The sequence below is a fragment of the Crinia signifera genome, chromosome 7 (genome assembly GCF_055691185.1).
Source record: "Crinia signifera chromosome 7, ASM5569118v1, whole genome shotgun sequence".
Lineage (NCBI taxonomy): Eukaryota > Metazoa > Chordata > Amphibia > Anura > Myobatrachidae > Crinia > Crinia signifera.
This window is the reverse complement of record NC_139223.1, coordinates 152,926,949-152,949,717: the sequence shown is the minus strand read 5'-3', so window position 1 is coordinate 152,949,717 and position 22,769 is coordinate 152,926,949. Positions and strand designations below refer to the sequence as shown.

General features: G+C 44.2%; 1 protein-coding gene across 3 annotated transcripts in view; it reads right to left on the bottom strand.

Moving 5' to 3' along the window:
* Positions 1-22,769, bottom strand: part of CCDC148 (coiled-coil domain containing 148) — a 171,977-nt gene that overhangs the window by 100,234 nt on the left and 48,974 nt on the right. Inside the window, exon 1 of one of the 3 annotated variants that reach the window (XM_083154015.1) lies at positions 16,093-16,117. The exons of the other annotated variants lie outside the window; for them this stretch is intronic. The gene's annotated coding sequence lies outside the window, so the exon portion shown is untranslated. Of the gene's footprint in view, positions 1-16,092; positions 16,118-22,769 lie in introns of those variants that run through there. 3 annotated transcript variants of the gene reach the window in all.

Below are 22,769 nucleotides of genomic sequence, written 5' to 3'. Positions count from 1 at the left end.
TCCTATTAGCCATGGTTGATCCACGAGTGTGAATCATCACGCCACCAGACGCACTTTGCGGCGATGGAATTCGCCTAAAAGTGCTTAGAGCTCCATAGGATTGCGAGCAATTTTAAGTGAATTCAAGCCAGTGAAGGGTGCGAGATAAGGTAAAATCGGGTGTTGTTGCCAGCATTTAAACGCGTTGGGAAGGCACCTCATACCCTTCGCGGCTAATAGGATTGACCCTCAAGCATTATTCTTTTTATTGCAGGTGTCCTGGAGGGTTAGGAGGTTTGGGAGTGCGGGTAGCATGGGTGGGTGCATTAGTAGCGCGGTTGGGGGAGTGGGGTTTGTGGGATGGCTGCAGGTGGCTGACAGTGTACGGTGGTGGTGTGTTAGGGGTGGGTGTGCTGCAGGTCAGGATTTACATTGGTGGTGTAGTGGTATCCTCTGATGTGAGGTGAGAGAAGCAGGATTTACCGCATAGGCATTGGTGGTACAGCGTTAGCTCTCCAGCTGCAATGTGGTTCAGGCAGCTGGTAGCAGGCGGGGATGCTCAGGCTTGTTTGTGGTGGTGCAGGCGTAGGCGCCGTTAGTCTTCCTTCAGTTTGCAGGCTGCGCTGGTGTCTTACGGGTGCCTGATACTTCCGGGTGTCGGGAGAAGGCTCGGGTGGCTTGTTGCATGGTGACTTCAGTCTCCGTCACTGCTCTCAGCAGCGCGCCTGATATTTCCAGGTGTCGGGGGAACGGGTGGCTTTTTGCAGGGAGACTTCAGTCTCCTTCTCTGCTCCCAGCTGCACAGCTGATACTTCTGGGTGTCGGGGTAGCGGGTGGTGTGTTCCCGAATCAATGAAAGTTTGTAGTCTTTTGTGGTAGTTGTGGATGAGGCTCGCTATTTTCTTAAATGGTAAAGCTGCCCATTCTTCTTGGCAAAAAGCTTCCAGTTCCTGTAAATTTTTGGGCTGTCTTGCATGAACTGTACGTTTGAGATCTCCCCAGAGTGGCTCAATGATATTGAGGTCAAGAGACTGAGGTGGCCACTCCAGAACCTTCACTTTATTCTGCTGTAGCCAATGACAGGTCGATTTGGCCTTGTGTTTTGGATCATTGTCATGTTGAAACGTCCAAGTCCGTCCCATGCACAGCTTCCAGGCTGATGAGTGCAAATTTTCCTCCAGTATATTCTGATAACATGCTGCATTCATCTTGCCATCAATTTTGACCAAGTTTCCAGTGCTTTTGTAGCTCACACATCCCCAAAACATCAGCGTTCCACCTCAGTGTTTCACAGTAGGAATGGTGTAACTTTCATCATAGGCCTTGTTGACTCCAAATGTAACGTTTATGGTTGTGGCCAAAAAGTTCCATTTTAGCCAAAATTTCTTCAGAGTCTGTATATATACAGTCTACATAATAAAAGTAACAATAATAATAATAATAATAATAATATTCTATATTTTTTAAATATACAAGTAAAACTGTTTTATTTAGCAATACGGCCTTGTACATGTTAGTTGCACTATTGTAGATCACACCCGTGAATTTTTTTTTTTTTTTCTATAAAACACTGCCATGGCCCTCAGCAGTTGCTGTCCCCACTTGTTATCCCTACATAATTAAATGGACAATGTTGATTTCTAATTTTTACTTTGCATTCTTTATGCCTTTTTCGTTTTAACTTGTATGCAAAGTTTATGAATATTGAAGTAATTTTTGTTTTCTTAATTCGCATGAAGCTTTCTGAGTCTCAGATTTCAGTGCTTGTTGCCTGTGTGCAGTAATAGGTTTACCAAGGTTTGAGACATTTTTCCTCATCTCTGCTAATTATGCTCAGCATTTGCTATAATTGTATGGCTGGCCACACGTGGTGCCATGCAGGCTCTCTGAAGGAGAGTTGCGAGGGGCAACACAAAACTCAGCTCATTATATGAGTTTTAATTAAGGATTGCCTAAGTAATTATGTCTAAAATATACCTGGAAAATTGCCACACACATTTCATCATATAATCTTGTATTACTTGTTGCAGATAAACCTTTGATGGCACTTCAGTAAATTGTGTTTTGTTTGGGCGATTGGACCATTATGTACAAAAGTTTTAAATGCTGACTCTTTCCTGTCTTAGTAATAATGGGGGTTATTCAGACTTGATCGCACTGCTGTTAATATTCGGAGCCCAGTGATCAGGTATACGCTGCCCCGTCAGAGTGAACTACCGCCCCTTGCATGTCTGCAAATAGCTGCAAATCCATTCACAAGCCTTCCCATAAATAGCCTGAGCATTCCGTGATATCCCTGTCACTCCCAGACAATGTCCAGTTACCCCCCCAAACGGTGGCTTCCTGTCAATCAGCTTGTGCACACCTCTCAACTGTCTCACTTTTCACAGGCCCTTCCTGTTTTTCCTGTGGTCCGCCCAGGTATGGCAGTGTCCCACGGAGGGGAGGGAGGGGGCGGGTCAGTTGCATGCCACTGCCTCAGAGAGGTAGAGGGTCTGGGGGCATGGCCAGCAGCTTATACAGTGCTGACCATGCCCACACAGTGAGAAAATTGGGGGCATGGCCCGTGGCATCCCGTGAGGCCACGCCCCCATTTGCACAGGTCTCCACTGCGCAAGCATCCCGTTTTCAAGAGGGAGGATGTTAGGAGGTGTGCCTTGCGAATGGGCATTGATCAGAAAAAGTAGCAGGATTTTATCGCTGGATGGCATTGTGCATTCGCGATACAGGCAGTCTATTGATAATCATACGGCCTGTGAATTTGCAGGGATGCGATCAGCTCTGAATCAGGTGCTCTAAATCTTCTTGGGCATCAGCTTATGGACATTGAAACCAGGATGAACAATTTGAATAAGCACAATTTCGAATTTGATCAGCACAGAATGAAATGCACCTTCCACTAAGGTTTATTTATGTCAGATTCTGTCTAACTGGTATACCTACTTCAAGCCGTGTAGTTTGAGATGCCTGTGATGCAGACGCAGTACATGGCCTCACCACGCCAGGGCGATGGGGGCTACATGCCCCATTTTCCCAGTCACCTCCGCCCCCATCCCTCCCCGTGAACGCCTCTGCCTGTCGATGCAATCGGAAAAACAGCAAATATCTGGAAACTGCAAGTTGGGTCGCTTATGTGCCAACCTGAAAGAGGCCCAGAATTTTAATTTTTAAAAGAAACCAAACAGAATTTGTGCGAACTTTAATCTATACACAGAAATATCTTTATTTGTATTTACATGTAAAATATACTGTTTAATACAAAAGACCCGTTAATGTTATACCTTATAATTCATCAGGCATTTGTGGAACTTATTAAAAGGCAGAGTACGCTGTAATATATTCACACAGAATTCACCTTGTGTTGCAGTGGGCGCAGAACAGAGATCCTTTCATCTCCATTCCTAATTTCACTATGTCAGATTCATTTTTAATGATCCACAGCTACGGTGAAAATCAGCTCTAGATTTCACAAAAAGTATTTTTCAAGTGGGATTATGTGCCAGTCATTTCACCCCATTAGAAAGGATTGTTATTTGGAGGAAAGGCAGAGGTAAGTAAGAACACAAGTTGATGAGTCTCCTTGCCAAAAGATAGACGGGGTGACAGTTTAATAAAACGTAAAGTGTTTTTTGCAAAACCTGTCATTAGGAATAAATAATGATAGTTGTTGGTGTGTGCGGAGCCCATATTCTCGTACGCTGCAGGATGTCGTCTACTTGTTGCCGCTGACAATTTATGTTAAATTAAAACACAGCAGCAGCAACACCTTAAGTAGTAATGGGCGTATAATTAACAATCAAAGAGGGAAACGGCAACACCGGGAGATAGAGAGTTAATGGTCCGCCACGCTCACATCAAGCTGCTCGCCTCCTCTAAAGGCATAAATGGAGTGTAAAAATCACATAAAGTACTAACCTCCTACCGGTTTAGCTCTACCCTATTCAATTAAATAAACGTTTCCATTTGTCTCTTAAAATACTTCTTAGTTGAGCCTTATTTATGGCTTTAGTGAATCATGAGAGTAATGCTGGGTACACACCAGAACGATTTGTCCTCAATTCCCCCAATTTCAATACAATCTTGACCGATTGTATGTAAATTGGGCATGTTTTGGATCCGATCCCGATCCGATGCGCAGGTCGTTTGGTCGTTTTGGAGACCCTACCTGCTGCAGTCAGGATTTGAAAATGCAGATCGGGTTCTCCAACAAATCGTGTGACCATCATATGATCGTCTCACGATCTGCTTATGATCGTTCTGGTGTGTACTCTACATAAGAGGACAATGGGAATGCTGCTACAGCACAAATACAGCCACCCTACATGCACTGCCTGGGTGCTCAGCCCAGAATTCAGTCAATAGGTTGACACCATATGGTTAACCATACTTTCATCACAGCCCTATAACAGCAACAACCCTGCAATGAACATTTACCCAACAGAACGCTTCTGTAGAAGGCTGTGAAAGCAGATACCCACTTGATATACTTACCCTCCATAGCAGTGTTGGGGCAGTATTGCTCACTTGTCGACCATTATAGCAGAATAAGAACTGGTGATCTTCCGCCATATTACTGCTTTAGATAGTCATATAGACAAAGCAGCAACTGCACAAACTGCCAGGGTTATTTTGCACCAACTATCTGCCCCCCCCCCCCCCCCCCCATTTTGCTTCATACTCCCTCTGTGCAGCATCCCATCCATCATTCCACCATAACCCCCTCACCCACACGGTCAGGGCAATTTTGACTAAATTGCCTAGATAACTAGCCAGAATTGTACCGTGTGTGCATTGCTTTTCCCCTGTGGGTGATAGCGATGCGCGGCCCCGCAGTGTTGCTATTGCCCGCCAAATAGACTGTGTAGACAAGGCAATTTTGACTTAAAATGGCCCATGGGCGAACCTTTGGCTTAGCCAAGATTGGCTTAGTCAAAACTGCCCTGCCCTTGCACCATGTGTACACCCCTAAACACCTTATATAACCAGCAAACTACTGATAGACCTCTGAAAACACAAGTATTTTGGGAGAACCAACGCAGTGTGTGTGAGCCTGCTGAGATGTATAATCCTGTGATATAGGATGAAGCAGACTCAGGTGGATTCAGGCGGAACGGATCTCTAATGGTTCCACACTTTCTTAATATTTCAATCACGAGTACATGTAGCAGTTTCTTTGTATATTCAAATGTACATCACAGGTATACAGTACCTCTAATAGCAATTAATTGCAGTGACTATACACTTGTTATGGTCATATACTAATTACCGGTCGTAATCATGAATATGTGTGAACATAAGAGATAAGTCATGAATTATTAGGGTACAGCTACCCAGGATATTATATTGTGGCCATTGGCATTAATAATTTAATTTGGCAGACACGTCTAAGTGAGAATATGCTCAGCGAACAGTTTAACTATCACCTACAGCGACCAATTACCTTATATATCCTAAATACATGAGATCTATTATACTGTTTGATATATTTTCACCTGAATTACTAGAATTGTGTTAACAGGTGTCGCAGAGTCATTAACTGTAGAGGTTCTTATTGATTGTAATTATTGGAACCCAGGCAAATATATTTTTATATTTGTCACAGTTGTTTTGTGTGATATGTTAATAGGGACTATGACCCCCATTTTTTAACAAAACCATGAATTTCTCTTTACACTCACACCTGCCGTCTCCGCTCCACAAATGCACGTCGCCTCTCCTGCAAACTGGTTAGTTCCTCCCATTCCTGCCTCCAGGACTTTGGCCGTTGGGCTCCATATCTCTGCAATTCTCTCCCTCTCCCTATCAGACTTGCCACCTCCCTACAAAACTTTATACGGGCTCTCAAGTCTGTCTATGTTCACTTCTATCCCTGCTGTGTCGCCCCAGTTTGTCTGCCCCTTCCCTTTAGAATGTAAGCTCTAACGAGCAGGGCCCTCACTCCTCATGTGCTTTTCTTAGAATTTGGGGGAAATTTACTAATTACTCGTAGGCAGAAATACACCTATTTTTTACACATCTGTATTTTCAGGATTTACTATCCTGAAAATACAGCAATTCGTATTCCTAAAGATGGGACATTTGTATTTGTATTTACAAATACGAATGTATACACCATCGATAGGATACGACAGGAATCACCATTCAAAAAAATGGTGGTTCCTGATTTACTAAGCAGCCGTATTGCTAATTGGCGTGAAACAGACACGAAAATACAGCAGGAAAATACACCTTATTTTCCTGTCGTATTTACTTTAAGCCTGCAGGCTTTAGTGTAAAAAAAAATAGAAAAAAATATATATATTTTTTAAAACAGCGTGGGGTCCCCCCCCCCACAGCTGTAACCAGCACCAGGCTGAAAGAGCCGGTAATTTAAAAATCAGGAAACCCGACAAATAGGGGTTCCCCGATTTTTTAAAACCAGCCCCAGGCTCCAGGTCCGGGGCTGGTTCCCAAAATACGGGGGACAAAATGATTAGGGGTCCCCCATATTTTAAGAACCAGCCCCAGGCTCAACCAGCCAGCAGGGTAATGCCACAGCCGGGGGGAAACTTTTTATACAAGTCTCCCCCGGCCAAAGCATTAACCAGTCATCCTGGCCAGGGGCCCTGGGGGAGTGAAGGACCCCCCCCCCCAATAAAGGGGTCCCCCCCTCCAGGACTTACCTGACCAGGCTGAAGCCTGGTGCTGTCCCCGGTGGCCCTGTGCGGTGGCCACTGGTCTGATTGAAGTGTAAAAAAATAGATGAAAAACTATTGTTTAAAACTGTGGAACTATGAGTCCCAGCAAGCCTCCCCCACAAGCTGGGACTTGGAGAACCACAAGTCCCAGCCTGCGAGGCATTAAAGGGCCTGCTGGCACTTGTAGTTCCACAGTAATAAAAATAGTAAAATAAAACACACTGACACAATGAAAATAAAACTTTAATTCATCCAAAGCCCATACATACTGATACTTACCTATCTTGAGCCCCATACATACTGATACTTACCTATCTTGAGTCCTGTGTCGTCCTCCATGTCGGCGTCCGTGTCGTCCTCCAGGTCCATGTCGGTGTCTGGGGTCCGAAATAATCCATGGTGGAGCTGTGGAAGGAAATCCTACTCACCTGGTCCTGTGGCGAAGATCTCTTCTCTTGATCTGCCGTAGTCCAGGTATTCTTCAGCATGTCGGCGCTCCCAGCACTCTCCGCATCAGACTGAGGAGACACGCAGAGATGTTTCATCTTCTGCACCTCTTCTCAGAATGATTTCTATAGGCAGCCTAGCGGCCAATCAGAAGCCAAGAAAGTCGGCTCCAATAGAAATCATTCTGAGAAGAGGCACGGTAGATGAAGGATCTCTGCGTCTCTCCTCAGTCCGATGCGGAGAGTGCGGGGAGCGCCAACATGCTGAAGAATACCTGGACTACGGCAGATCAAGAGAAGAGATCTTCGCCACAGGACCAGGTGAGTAGGATTTCCTTCCACAGCTCCACCATGGATTACTTCGGACCTGGACACAGCCATGGACCTGGAGGACGACACGGACGCCAACATGGACATGGAGGACGACACAGGACACCGGACACCAGGACCGAGGGCTACCTATGGGCTCAAGATAGGTAAGTATCAGTATGAATGGGCTTTGGATAAATTAAAGTTTTATTTTCATTGTGTCAGTGTGTATTTATTTTACTATTTTTATTACTGTGGAACTACAAGTGCCAGCGGGCCCTTTAATGCCCCGCAGTCTGGGACTTGTGGTTCTCCAAGTCCCAGCTTGCGGGGGAGGCTTGCTGGGATTCATAGTTCCACAGTTTTAAACAATAGTTTTTCATCTATTTTTTTACACTTCAATCAGCCCGGTGACCACCACACAGGGCCACCGGGGACAGCACCAGGCTTCAGCCTGGTCAGGTAAGTCCTGGAGTGGGGACCCCTTTATTGGGTGGGTCCCCACTCCCCCAGGGCCCCTACCCAGGCTGACTAGTCAGTAGGGATGAATGTTTCGGCCGCGGGACCTTATCTAATAAGTGTCCCCCTGCTGTGACATTACCCTGCTGGCTGGTTTGGCCTGGGGCTGGTTCTTAAAATACGGGGGACCCCTACTCATTTTGTCCCCCGTATTTTGGGAACCAGCCCCGGACCTGTAGCTGGTTGTAAAAAATCGGGGAACCCCTATTTCTCGGGTTCCCTGATTTTTTATTACCGGCCCCGGCTCCTTCAGCCTGGTGCTGGCTACAGCTGTGGGGGACGGGACCCCACGCTGTTTTTTATTTATTTATTTTTTCAATTTTTTCTTTTTTACACACTGCAGCCTGCACGGATCTGACTGATCCGTGCAGACTGCCTGAAAAATTCGTATTAGGGGCCGTAGATATGTGCTGCTAATATGAATTACTACGACATCGGAGGGTTACAAAGCAGTCGTACAGGTATATGACTGGTTTGTAAATTCCCCTCCGGAACACGACTTTGCATACGGCTGAAACAGTCGTATGCAGTCGTAGGAAAAATACTAATACGAATTTCTAGGGAATTCATATTAGTACATTTCCCCCATTATCTCTGCCACTGTTATAATTGCATCAGTGTCCACTGCTGGAACTGTCTTTTACTCACCATGCACTTGTCCTAATCTGCATTTGTATTGTAAATCACTATTTTCTTGTTTTGCTCATCTATGTATTGTCAGGCGCTGCCGAACCCTTGTGCCTCCATATAAATAAACGATAATAGTAATAATAATAATAATAATAATACTGACTAAACAAGTGTGACTCCCTCAAATAAGAGTGTACTTTTTCTCTGTCCTGTAGGATTTTATTATACTAGTGAGTATGATCATTCTAAAATACTGCAATATACAATACAGACCGCACTGTAATCATACACTGACACAATTGTGACATATCTACTGTAGCTCAGAGACAAAGGAAAGAATACGCAGATGTAAGTAATCAGTGAAGGAAAATGGATGTACAGTGTTTGGCAAAGATAAACTTAAATTGTTTTCTTTGTGGACAGAGCAAACTGCAGTGGTGATAAAAATGTATATTTCAAGCAAGATGAAAATGCAGCGCCGGCTGCTCACCGCATTCAACGTTCAGAGGACAGCGTGGATTCCCCCAAATAGCGAGGCTCGCGGCTAATGCAGGGAGCCCGCTGCATTTTATTAAGAAAATATGTGGCCCTTCCTAGAGTAGTGGCGCCGTCCCTCTCCTGTCTCCCACACAAATTGCAAATAATATTATAATAGTCTGCCAGTCCAAAAGCTTCCACATAGGTGTAGTGATATATTAATCCCTCCTCCTTCAGGGGACGATGAGTACATGTGATAGCATCTCTGGGAATGAAGTTCATCCCACATCCACTCCAAGGGCCAGATGTTTCAAGCTTCAAAAAAATGATGATGTGATGTGAGAGTGATAAACGACCAGCAAATCAGCTGTTACCTGTCATTTTATAAAACTCAGCCTGTAACATGGCAGTTAGGAGCTGATTGGCTGGCTGTTTAACACTCTGCATGTTATCACTTTTTGAAGCTTGATAAATATGGCGCCAATAGCTTTCGCTGCCAGCACTAATCTCTCCTGGCAACCTAAAGGCTCTCTCTAATGTGATGTCTATTAGCCTGGAACACCCAAAAAGACCTTACATATCCATGACTGACAGCCAGCCAGGATAACACAAAAATACAAAAATAAGGCCATGCTCACTTTTACCCATTTTATGCATGGTAACAGCTGTGTGGCATTGTCGGTGCGTATCACCACCCATGCACATCTGTGTGTATCTAGTAAATAAAAGCATATGAAGTGTTTTTAATCATGTAGAGAAGTGGAGGAACTTGTAAAAAAAAAAAAAATAGGTCATTTCAGGCTTTAAGTCATCGTTGCTTACTCTCCCAAAGTTTGCAGGAGACTCCTGATTTTTTGGGCACTCCCCACATCCATGGAAGATTGGCCAGATCTCCCACATCCCAATCGCTTCCTAGTGAAGTGGTAGGATAAGGTGATTAACAAGAGAAACCTGCATCTGAATAGAGGATAAAGTACTAAAAGACACATATTTGCAGAATTTAAGCCACAGACACACAAATCACAGCATTTTGGGGGTGGGGACCAGCATTGTGCAGCCCAGCCCCACCTGCCACAGTGGCTAGATGAGTCTCCTCTCCAGGATTTTCCCAGAGAGGAGTTTTTAGGTAAGTATGCTGTAATTGTAAATATTATGATCAAAACATGGTCCCGCATAGTCATATTTTGCTTTTCTTAAAGTGACAAGTATCAGTTAACCATGCATATTTCTGTGCTATTCCCCTACAAATCATTTTCAAATACTCTGAAGGGTACTTCTAGCCAAGGGTACAAAGTTAGCTAGAAGTATGGGGCAGCACGGATGGCGTAATGGTTAGCATTACTGCCTTACAGCGCTGAGGTCATTGTGTATTCTACCTGTACTTGCGTGGGTTTACTTCGGGTACTCCAGTTTCCTCCCACAATCCAAAAATATACAAGTAGGTTAATTGGCTTCCAACAAAAAAAAAAAATGAACCCTAGAATGTCTGTGTACATGTGGTAGGGAATATAGATTGTAAGCTCCACTGGGGCAGGGACTGATGTGAATGTTCAAATATTCTCTGTAAAGCGCTGCAGAATATGTGTGCGCTATATAAGAAACTGTTCATGTGAGCAATGTTTTGTTTCTGCGCAGGTGCACAGAGGCGTAACCCAGGGAGGCAATGGAGTTATCTGCCACCGGGTTCCTGCTCCCAAGGGGGCACCTCACTCCTCTGCAAGTTTGAATCAGTTATATCAAAGCCACTGATATGGCTACTGTGGCTGACTCCCCTCCTAACAAGACCATAGATGTCACACATTCTTTGTTTTAAACATAATATGCATAACATACATACAGACATGGATACACACATATATTTATATGTGTGTGTGTGTGTGTGGGGGGGGGGGGGCAGCACCAATATTTATACTGCCCCGCAGAACCATTTATGCGCATGTGCATGCTCTGTTGGCGAACAGATACAGGATGACTTGCATAATTGCTGGCCGTTTCCATGCCGGGGGTGGGCGGCTGGCGTCACCGGATTTCAGCTGCCCGCCCTGTCCACTTAGCTGGGCGCTGCAAATCTGAGTCAACCATCGAATGATTTCGGACCCGCACACAGGGCTGCGAATGGATGTTTATGCAAAACATCCATTCGAATGCCTGCGAGGAAAATCGTCATGTGAGCGGACTGGAGGCATTTGTGCGAGCGGCGTCTAGTTGGCTCGCACAGCTGAGAAATTTTCAGATTTCCGAGTCAACAAAAATGACCTCTGTTATGTGAATTTGACTGCAGAGGGGGTAAAAGGATGAGATAATTTTACAGAGCTCAGATTGGCATTTCAAAGACTCTCTGCTCATTACATCATGTGATTTGACTGTAGTTGCTATAGTAGTCCACAAGTGTAGAATTATAAATCATTCATCACAGCCTGAAGAAACAAATAAAGGTAAAACATTTTTAACATTGCTCTTATAATATTCACATTAAGCTGAAATGGAAATTGAAAGAAAAAGGTGTAAGAGAACACCCCCTTTAACCCTGTTGCTAAGTATAAAACTGTGAGAAAGATCCCAGTGGAAAATGTACTGTATTTACTATACGTGGCTTCTAGCCAATGCTAAAGGCATCACTAATTACTATGATACCCAGCTGAATTGCAAGGTTAAAGCGGTAACTGAAGATATCATTATCTCTTTTGTCACTTACATTTTAGTTCATTTTCCAATTCTATTCTTTAGTCTGTTACAGCTTTGAAGCTACATAAATAGGAAGCAGAACGAGGACAAGATGACCCTGTCCAATGTATTTTAATACAGAAATGTTTTATTATTGCATTAGCGCATGTTCATCATTCCCATTGTTAATAAATCTAATAATAGTTTGTTAGCGATACCATAATGAAAAGGTTTTATGTGCGCTACATCGGCACCTGTTCAGTTATTGTGCTTGTCCGATATGAAGATTTCAAATCATTTAATTAAATAGGAAAGAATGAACATATGTAAGATTCTAAAACATTAAAGATCATTAAATATGCAAGAACAGCTTTAGCATCCTCTGATGTAGTTTACATAAAATGCTTCTCTACACAGCAGGCTCCCAGGCTGAATATTAACAGATTATTGTGCAGGCAGCCCAATGCGTTGTAACCCATAGTAACCAATCCTAAATTACCTTTCCTCAATGCATCTAACACTGTTAAGAGCTAAAAAGTGGTTGCTATGGGTTATGTCCTGGGTATAAATTGCTCATCATTATAAAGTATGGTTTCTTTTTTCTAAGGATTCATTTCAAAGGGTGAGATTTAATAGGATGAGAGATTCAGAAAGTGAGAGATTTGGTAAGAAATCTCCAGTTTTTTTAAAGCGGCAATCATTTACACTGCAAAACCAGTTTGATTTTGCAGTGTAAATGATTGCCGCTTTAAAAAACTGGAGATTTCTTACCAAATCTCTCACTTTCTGAATCTCTCATCCTATTAAATCTCACCCAAAATGTAACAACACAGACAAAAGGGGTTATTCTGGTTCACTGGCTAAGGCACAATCACTCTCTAATGGACAAAACCATGTGCACTGCAGGTGGGGCTGATGTAACATGTGCAGAGAGAGTTAGATTTGGGTGTTTTATTGTTTCTGTGCAGGGTAAATACTGGCTGCTTTAATTTTGCACTGCAATAGAGATATCAGTTTGAAGTACAAACCCCACCCAAATGTAACTCTCTCTGCACAAGTAACATCTGCCCCACCTGCAGTGCATATGGCTTGGTCCATTAGAGAGTGATTGTGCCTTTGTGAGTTAACCAGAATGACCCCCAAAGTGCCTGATTCACTAGCAATGCTCTGCGCATGTGTATAAGCGAATATATGCATGTGTATGGCCGCTGTGACTATGACCCTTATTCTGGTTCACTCGCAAGGGCAAATTTCTTCTCAAATGGACAAAACCACGTGCACTGCAGGTGGGGCAGATGTAATTTGTGCAGAGAGAGTTAGATTTGGGTGGGGTTTTACTTTAAAGTGAGATCTATATTGCAGTGTTAAAATAAAGCAGTCAGTATTTTCCCTGCACAGAAATATAACTTACCCAAATCTAACTCCCTCTGTGCATGTTACATCTGCCCCACCTGCAGTGCATCAGTTTTTGTTAATTTGAGAAGGAATTTGCCTTTGCGAGTGAACCAGAATAAGTGCCTATCAGTCATCAAGGGGGAGGACAGGGGTCTGGCGCAAGGGGGCATGGCCGCAAAAATGATGCGTGCGCCCAGAGAAATGCTGGTCCATCCCCATGCGAACGCAGGCGGGTAGAAGTATGCACAGGGCCTGCTGCTGACATCACATGACAATAAAATATTTCGATGGTGCGAAAAACCAGGTCTGAGTCAGGCCTGGTGTCAGATTGACAAAGAATTGCATACAGATGAGATGCAGTATTATGAGTATCTCACGTTCCATAGTAAATATCCTGTTCCATTCAGCTTGTTAGGTCCATGCATCTACAGTACTTGAGCTCACAATGGCTCATGCTTACTTGACAACATAACACCACACTGATCCCTCCGATTGTACAGACAGGACTCATCTGGGTACTGGCTATACAACGTAAGAATGAACAACGACTTTTCTGCAGAGCACAAGCATTTTTTTGTGGTTCATTAACGATCCTCATTGATTTAAAACAGCTTTGTGCGATAGTTTAGAAATGTTCTATACATAATTATTATTGTTGATGGTAAATATAAGAAAAAGAATAGTTATGAGTACCCAGCACAATTTCAATTTATTCTATGCAGTTTAAGGGGAAAAAAATGATACACGTGTGTGCACCTTACATGTTACCAAGTTGCTTCTGTCTGAGATAAATGATGTGGGCTACACACACTGTGGTGATGGTTGGGCTGCTGTGCTAATCCACTGTTGACCATTAGTGGTCAACCTAGTTTTTGTCGACCTAAATATTGTCGACCCACTATCCCAGAACCCTCTAGGGTGGGCTTCAGCCTGAAATGCACAAGATTTACCCACAACAAATTTGGCGTGAGGAAAATCCATGGCGATTTGCAGAGGAGCCCTTTTTACGGGTGCCGGGCGGGGTTCCCGACAGTCGGGATTCCGACAGGCATTTACCCGATGTCGGGATCCCGACTGTCAAAACACTGACAGCCGGGTTCCCGACGGCCGTCGGCTATTTTCCCTCGTGGGCGTCCACGACTCCCATAGAGGGAGAATAGAATAGGTGGCTCGCGTAGCGAGCCAGTCCAGTGGTGTGCGGTGGGGTGAGGCAGGTGAGGCACAGCCTTTTCTGTCATACTAACATATACGCCGGAGTTTTGAGTTTCTAAAGTATGTCAAAAATACAAAGAATATATTTAAAAAATCGGTACTTATGTATAATCTGGGCGCCCGATTTTTTGATCGGGTCGGAAAAATCGGGTTGATCGCATCGCATGCAACCAAATCGCATGCGATGCGTTGGACCCGATTTTTACATTGGATCCAATGTTAAATGGTGCCTGAGACCCGATTTTACATTGGGTCCAATGTTAAATGCCCCCCCAGACCCCATTTTTTATTGTATACCCACCCTGTTCATACCCCCACTATCCAAGTGGGCACGGAGTTGATTTTATATAGTGTGGCGAGCGCAGCGAGCCACCGAGGGGACGCGGAACACATGTTAAGTAATCCGCGTCCCCTCGCCACGCTTCGGGCTCGGTGGCTCGCCACACTATATAAAATCAACTCCGTGCCCACTTGGATAGTGGGGGTATGAACAGGGTGGGTATACAATAGAAAATGGGGTCTGGGGGGCATTTAACATTGGACCCAATGTAAAATCGGGTCTCAGGGACCATTTAACATTGGATCCAATGTAAATATCGGGTCGATCGCATCGCATGCGATTTGGTTGCATGCAATGCGATCGACCTGATTTTTCCGAAAAAATCAGGTCCATCACATCTGATTGTATGCCTTAAGTTAAGGCATACAATCAAAAACTCGGGCGCCCAGATAATACATAAGTACCAAAAAATCTTATTTTTATTATTCTAATAATTTTTATAGTCAAAACTCTGGAGTAAAAAGTCTATGGCAGGTGAGGCGAGGTAAAAATTTACCTTTTCTGCACATCTCTTATCAAAACTCAGCGAATCTCCAGCAGTGTATACTGCTGTACATGTGTATAATGCCAGCATGTACCTCATGGCTCATATATTGTGTGCAAATCTGTCTCTGGTACTTGCTGGGGACACCTCAGCAATTTACCCCACCGCACGTCCATGCGAGCCACCGTGCCCACAAGGGGCTTAGTTGCGCTCACCGTGCTGTCTGGGTCCGGCCAGTCGGGATCCCGACGTCGGGCTTATAACTGTCGGGATCCCGACTGTCGGACCCCTGTACAACACACCCTTTTTACATAGATTCAGATTCATTGTAAGCTAGTAATGTAGATTTGTGGCTTTTGCGTGTTTCATTTATTATATGAATTAATTAAATCCTATGCAATTAAGATGCCCGTTTTTGGCGCAAATAGGTGCTTGTTGCGGCCGAGTCGCATGAGCGCTGAGGCACCGTGAAGGGCTATTTGACATGAGACAGCAGTAGGACACATCTATATGCTGACTTATGCGTTCTCTAGCTTTGCTACGAGACATATGGTAAATGCCCGAGGAATTGTGCATAGCGATAGAGGCGAGTATCAGGAAAGAAGAGGAAAGCACGAATGGACCAGGAATAACATGCCTGCCAACATGTCAAAATTCAGGTTGACCTTGTAAGGTATTCAGAGGTAAATGTATGAAGCTTGGAGAAGAGTTATCTATCTCTATAAAGAATGTTATGTGCAAGGTGATAATGCTCCAGCCAATCAGATCCTAACTGTCAATTTAAATATTGGAGCTGATTGGCTGGAGCATTATTACCTTGCACATAAGCTTCAGTCTTACAGTAGCTTAATGCAAATTACAGGGAATAAAAACAAGTCACTAAACACCGTTTGCTATATGAATTGATATTAAAAATAAGCATTAATTACTGTGATGTTATGTGAAAGGAAGATCACGTACAGTATTTCTCTGTCCTGATCAGTTTGAAGAAATTGCAATGTCATGTTTCTGCAATTAGTGACAGGTGATGGAAAGAACACAGTCGTTCCGGAATACCATTACAATCTGACTTGCATGATGCTTATCTTGGTGAATTCTTATTTGAAAGGTCATGGAATGCTGAAATGAAACGCTGGCTTTGCAGAGATGATAGAGTGGCGTTTTTCAGTCCATTTCAGGGAGTGATAAAGCAGAGCTGTGAGTAAATGGACCTACGCCGTACATAATAATAAATAAAAAAAACATATGCAAATGAGTGTCACATACCAGCTTAATCAGTACAGTCGCATACAGAGTGCCACATATCAAATTAATTAGCACAGTCGCACACTGAGGGGCCGATTCAGAATCGCTCGTAGTGATCCGAACTCGGCCCCAGCACCGATGGTCGGGGTTTGCGCCAGGGGTGTAATTAGATATTCATAGGCAATTGATTGTGATAAATATATGTAAAACATATTACTAAAACAGCTAAGATGAACCCCCTGCAGCTCTGGGCCCCATAGCAGCTGCACCCCTTGCACCTATGGTAGTTACGACCTTGGTTTGCGCATTTCAGTGTAAACCCCAGCACTTACTGACTTCGGCGAGTTACTCGCTGAGCCGTTCCTTGCGGGGGCCGAAGGTGGAATCGGGGCTGGAGCATGAGAACGCAGGTGGGCCAATGCCTGCCGGGGGTGGGCACCTGATGTCACATGATGTCAATGCCCGCCCCCTCTTTGGCAAAATCTGATGGAAATAATAACCCGTCTGGACTGACTTTTATTTCTGAAGGGGAGAGAAATGATTAGATGGTCGGTGACCATCAATTTATCTCTCTCCTTTCAACCGAATGCGAGGGGATGTGTTCATGTACATCACCCGCATGTTACAGAGGAGATTCGGTAGTGGGGGGGCAGGCTTTCGGCCAGGCAGCGTTAAGGTGCTCGCTAAGCAGCAAATCATCGCTGCTTAGCAAGCGTTACTCATTTAAGCCCTGAGTATTGCATATCAATTGAAGCAGTACAGCCTCAGGATGTGTCTTAATTCCTTTGCGACTAAAGTTGCCTACACACGGGGCAACACTGCTGAGAGACCTAAACAATGTATATTGCGCAGCAAACAGTGCTGCACAGCGATCTGTCAGGGACAGTGTTCTCCGGTAAGAACACTGGCCCTGACCAACGATCTCACTCAATTTATCCAGCAAATTTATCTTATGGCGCCTACACACAGAGTGATGCTGATTCATTTTCTAAGCCGTCTAGTGAGAGCGCTTAGAAAATGCCCCGAAATTGCCCCCTGCGTAGGCGCCCTAAGATGACTTTTCAGTAAGAAAAAAAAAGATGCCGTCGCGAGTCTGACAGGACCTTACATGCCTAGAACAGCCGTATGTCGCGACTGCAGCAATGATGTTTGAGGATACTTCTGCAAAAGCGACCTTTTATTAATAAAGCATATATTTTTTTTTAATACTTTGGGCCATATTCTATGCGGCCGGCGAGGGGGTTACACGGTGAGGATTCCTGAAAACCAGCAATTCTCGCTGTTTAACCCCAAGCCAGCCACTCACCCTATTCTACGTTCTGGGAGATTCCCCCAAACAGCCAGGCTTATGGCTAATGCAGGGAGACCGCCGCATTTAGCCGCGAGCTTCGCTGTTTTAGAGGCCGCACACGCTGTTTCCATCTCGATACAAAAACCTAGCGAGGGGGAAACGGCGTGTGCAGGGGGTCAGTTGAATACTGACCCTGCGAACCGTCACAGCTCCCAAAAATCATGTGCAGGGTCCATGGTTACACTGAAGCAAAACAAATTCATGTGCGTACACTTGAACACTCAAATTTCAGGGCTTATTTAATGAATCCATACAATAATTACGTCATCGGCACCTAAACCCCCATTAGATATTTTCCTTGTGGCTTTTAGAAGTCTCTAGTGCCGTAGTGACTGCTCACACATTGCTCTAGTTCCTAGAATGCTCAGTCCTACAGAAGTCCACTGCAGTTTGTTATAGTAACTGGCTCTTTTATGAGCTTACAGTATAATCACTGCCTGAGGATTAGCTACAGCACTGGGTAAATATTCCCATTTCTGCAAAGCAGGAGGTGTGGGCACTGAGCTGTATGAGAGCGGATGCAATCATTACCAATGTCTGCAGAGCCCAGAGCCAAAACCTCATAGGACTGCTTGTGACATTGACACGTGGACATGCGCACCCTACGTGTTGACTGGTGATATTTTGTCTGTCATAAGCTGGTGTCCTAACCTGTCTTTTCAATGACAGGATAATGAGCACAGCAATGAATATCGAATATGATAAGAGATAACCTATCCGGTTTCAGGCTCTCTGCTGTGATAAAAGATGAAGCACAGGTGATTTTTTTTCTTAACTATCATCATTGATTCATTCGCAGTGTTGTTTTAATAGAAGAGGCGGGGTGCCGGCGTCGGCAAGTGCATACACACAACAGCGGTGGGAGCAGCGGAGGGGGCAGGGGCCTCATTTGTTCATGCAGGACAAGGGAGAGGGTCGTTAATAATGCGCAAGTGCACATTTCGTTGATGATTTGACGTGTACACATTACACAATGGATATTATTCAGGTCCATTCGCTGGGTGCACGCACCCATCATTACGGGCGGAGGCGCCCAGCGTATCATGGGTGTTCCCATGAGAATGGGCGCTCTCATGAGGCCGTGACAGACATGCAGGGGGGAAGGGGGGGTGGGGGGGCGGACAGCTGACATCACTGGGTGTCAGCTGCCCACCCACTTCCCCCAGCGTACACGCATATGTAAGGTTCCTCAGAGCAACCTTACATATGCGTGCACCTTCCACATCTTTTAATGGTCGGCGACCATCGAAGGATGTGGGACGGTCGCAATGGCATTTGCTGGGGTCTGGTGTAGGAGGAGGACTTCACATAAGTATACACGTCACAGCTCAAAAACCTCAACTTCCAACGCGTTTTGTCACTGTAGCGGACTTTGTCAGGGGGTGTGGCCAAGGCTTTGTAGAATAGATTTTTTTTCTCTTTTTTCACCTCAGGTTATTGCAGGTTTTGTTGACTTTGTAATTTGAAGTGTAGAAGAAGCCTCAGAATCCTGGTCCGTCTCCACTCTTCGGCGACTGCAATGAATACAGACATATCCTGTCTCGAGTGGTAGTCCCACAACCCTCTAATTAAATGCTTGGGCACTCCGGCGTTTTCCCTGACACTCCCAACGTTTTTCTTTCACATGTGTCTTTTTCTTCCCACTCCCATGAAACGGCCGCTTCCCACCCACAGGCGCCTTCTTCATGATAACCAAGAGTCGTGTGCCTGCATTGCAGCACATACACCTGCGCAGTTCATCGATAATCGTCCATAGTGTGAATTTGCACAGCAACAATCAGGTCTGAATTAAGCCCATTGCCTGCAAAGGAAGCCAGATGTAAGGACAGAGCAATATGCTGCCCAACCATTACACCAAGTCCTGCAGTTGCCTATAATCCATGCTGTTTTTCTATGCACTCTCCACAGCATAAGTACCCTTATATAATATAGATTACTGTTTACACTTACATACGCTGAACTAGGCTGTGTTAGCTCCAACTTGACAAGTACCTTGTAATCTGTCACTTATATTCTGCTTTTTGGCAGGTAAATGTATGAAAGACAGAAACACCATTAAATGGACATTATTTAAATATTTATTGTGTAGACTGTAATGTGATGACGCTTGCTGTTTAAATCCCAATGTGCATTTAAATGTACCAAAATACTGAGAGATTATGCCGACAGATGCTACTTACTGCATTATTCATCTACTTTACCAGTGTCATCATTGGGATACAACAGAAACATGCAATGACTCATAAAGGGTTAAGCACCTGCATGTAGAGTTTTATATATATATTAATAAAATTTACTCTAGTATACAGAATAAGTCCAAATAATTTAAAAAATGTATTAAAAAAAGTCTCTTAATCCACACAGTGGCATCAATTCATCCAGATCTTTATGGTATTCATTGAGACAATTCAAACGCTTGATAACAGCAGAAGAAACCCAAGGCGTTTCGTCCCTTAATAGGATTTCATCAGGGGTTAACGGATCAAAAGGGATTTAATAAGGCAGTCTTTTTCAAGAGGAGTTAATTCCTATTGGGTGGTAAGCAAGTCCTTGGAACAATATAACACCTATTGATATGTTTTCTGTGGATAAACCCACCGGCTGGGTGGCGGATGGCCTTCCTCTTGATTATGCTGCAAATACATTTGTAGTCTGATGTTACGTTGGTGGATAAGGTTTCTCTTTAATAGCAGTACCAGTATAAGGTTATGAAGGAGAAGACTACTCCAATCGGTCTGGGGAAGTACCGATGTGTAATTCACACTGGACCTGGGTTCGATCCCTGGTGGATCTAACTGTAAAAGCTCAGAAATTGGAATAAAACAGTAAGCTCAGTGCAGATTCAAAGGCGGTTCTCACCTTCAGTGAGTGTGCTCTGGCCACAGGTTCTGTCTGAATGAAACTCTCATACAGACAGATGCCTGGCACAGCCTCTGAATTCACCTTGTTTGTCGGGTGCCTTCAACAGAAGTAGCTATACTGTAGGTCCTATGCAGTGGCGGCTCCTGCTATAGGACTGCAGCCCCTCCAGTTAAAATCACAACACCACAGAAAGACAGCACCAGAGCTCCGATGCTTCCCCCCACCGGCACCCCCCCCCCCCCCCCCACCACCACCTCTGGTGCTGGCTGTCTGTGTCTCTGACATGCTGGTAACCTCCTCTCACCAGGCTCCATGAAGCAGCAAGGCAGACACAGCAACAGCCCAACCCTGTAGGGAGGAGTTCAGCATGTAGTAGATTCCTATTAGAAGCTGCTATTGCTCATCATACACAGAGCTGGAAACTCCTCCCCCTCTTGGGCTGCCAGTACATGGAGCGATGACAGCAATAGCTTCTAACTGGAAGCCATTCAGTGCAAATCGCCAGAGCTACAGTGCTTCTATGGGCTGCTGTCTGTGCAGCCCAGAAGCAATTCCTCTGCAGTGAGCATGCCTGACTTCAGTGAGTTGCTCAGTGGGATGCAGCTGAAGGAAGGTATGCATTGCACCAGAGAGGTGCATGGAAGTTTATTTTATTTTAATAATAATTGTGTGTAGATCTTTATTAAGAGTACCCTTTTGTGTACTTTAATTAATATTACTGCATTTGCCAGAAGTGCCAGATGGCCAGTCCGGCCCTGGTCTAAAGGCAGGAGCCGCCACTGGTGCTATGTAGTTTTATTTATGTATATATATTTCTTGTATATATTTTTGTATATGGTGATTCATTAATTATATATATTTTTTGTGTATTTGATGAGTTTCTCCGAGAGCACGGCACTCGTCCGGTCTTCTCATTCACTTCAAAAAATCATATTAGACATGGGGATCAGTTTATTCCCCGTCTTCACCGACCACACTCACCATTCCTACGAATGGGGAGCTAACTGCACTTGCCAGTCCCAGGTTGGGATGCAGTGGCCTGTGACCACATGCTCAAATTATATATCTCAAACCCTCCTGTCGACAACTGGCCCTGGTGCCTACCATGGAACACTCTGCGGTGTGTGTGTGTGTATATATATATATATATATATATATATATATCCTATTTTCTCCTGTCCCCGCTGCCTTAGCCACTTTGGTAACACTGATTGAGGTCATTGATCTCTATGTGAGTCTCTATCTCTATCTCACTCGCCTGTTGGGAAACCTAGAGGAGGAGAGACAGATTAAATCATGTCCGTGTAGACAACAGTGTTCATAAAAGACACTAAAAAACGGTAACAGCAGGCTTATTTATGAAACATAGAAACCTATAAAGCTAAATGTATAATACTTATTTTAGATACAATTTTGGGCACACAGATTCTATGTAATATACAGGCTCTTTACACAGAGACTGTGCGCTCTACAGTGAGCAGCAGCAGGACACAGTTATTTATTTATAAAGTCACAATAGTGTCTGCAATGCAGCACGGAGTTTCTGAAAATACAATAAAATGGAATATAAATTTAGATTACAGGTGTTGAAAATTTTTCAACAGAAAGTATCAGATTGTGCTCAATCGGCACTTATAAAGATATATTTTTCAAGGAATTTGTTTGGATTTCTTTAAGGGGAATGTACACATATTAAATGTGCTGACTGAAGCCCTTTGTTTGTGTGGTGCAGCCTTGTATAAAGGTCCCTTTTCCTTTATGCAGAATGTATGTGGACCATTTACAGATGTGTCCACATACATCTAGCTTCCTTGCAGGTTAAACAGCCCTTCTAGTCACACCATGTCATGGAGTAACTCAGCAGCACTGAGCATCGTGACATTTTTTAATTACAATTTGCCGTAATCACAAAGTGATGTGAATAGGACCCACACGCTTCTGCTGATTAAAATGATATGCAGCTTGCCTATATTTTGTGTAACCGCAGCTGAATCTGTGTACAAAATGCTGTTATGGGTTTTTACAGTAATTCACTGTTACATAGCATTTCCCAGACCAACAGGTTTATCCACAAAAGGTCTTGTGTATACACACCAATCGTTTTCCTAGTATGTCTGGCCAGCAGGCTTATTTGTATTATCCGCCCACTTGTGATGTCATATTCCATGGATTCTGCCAC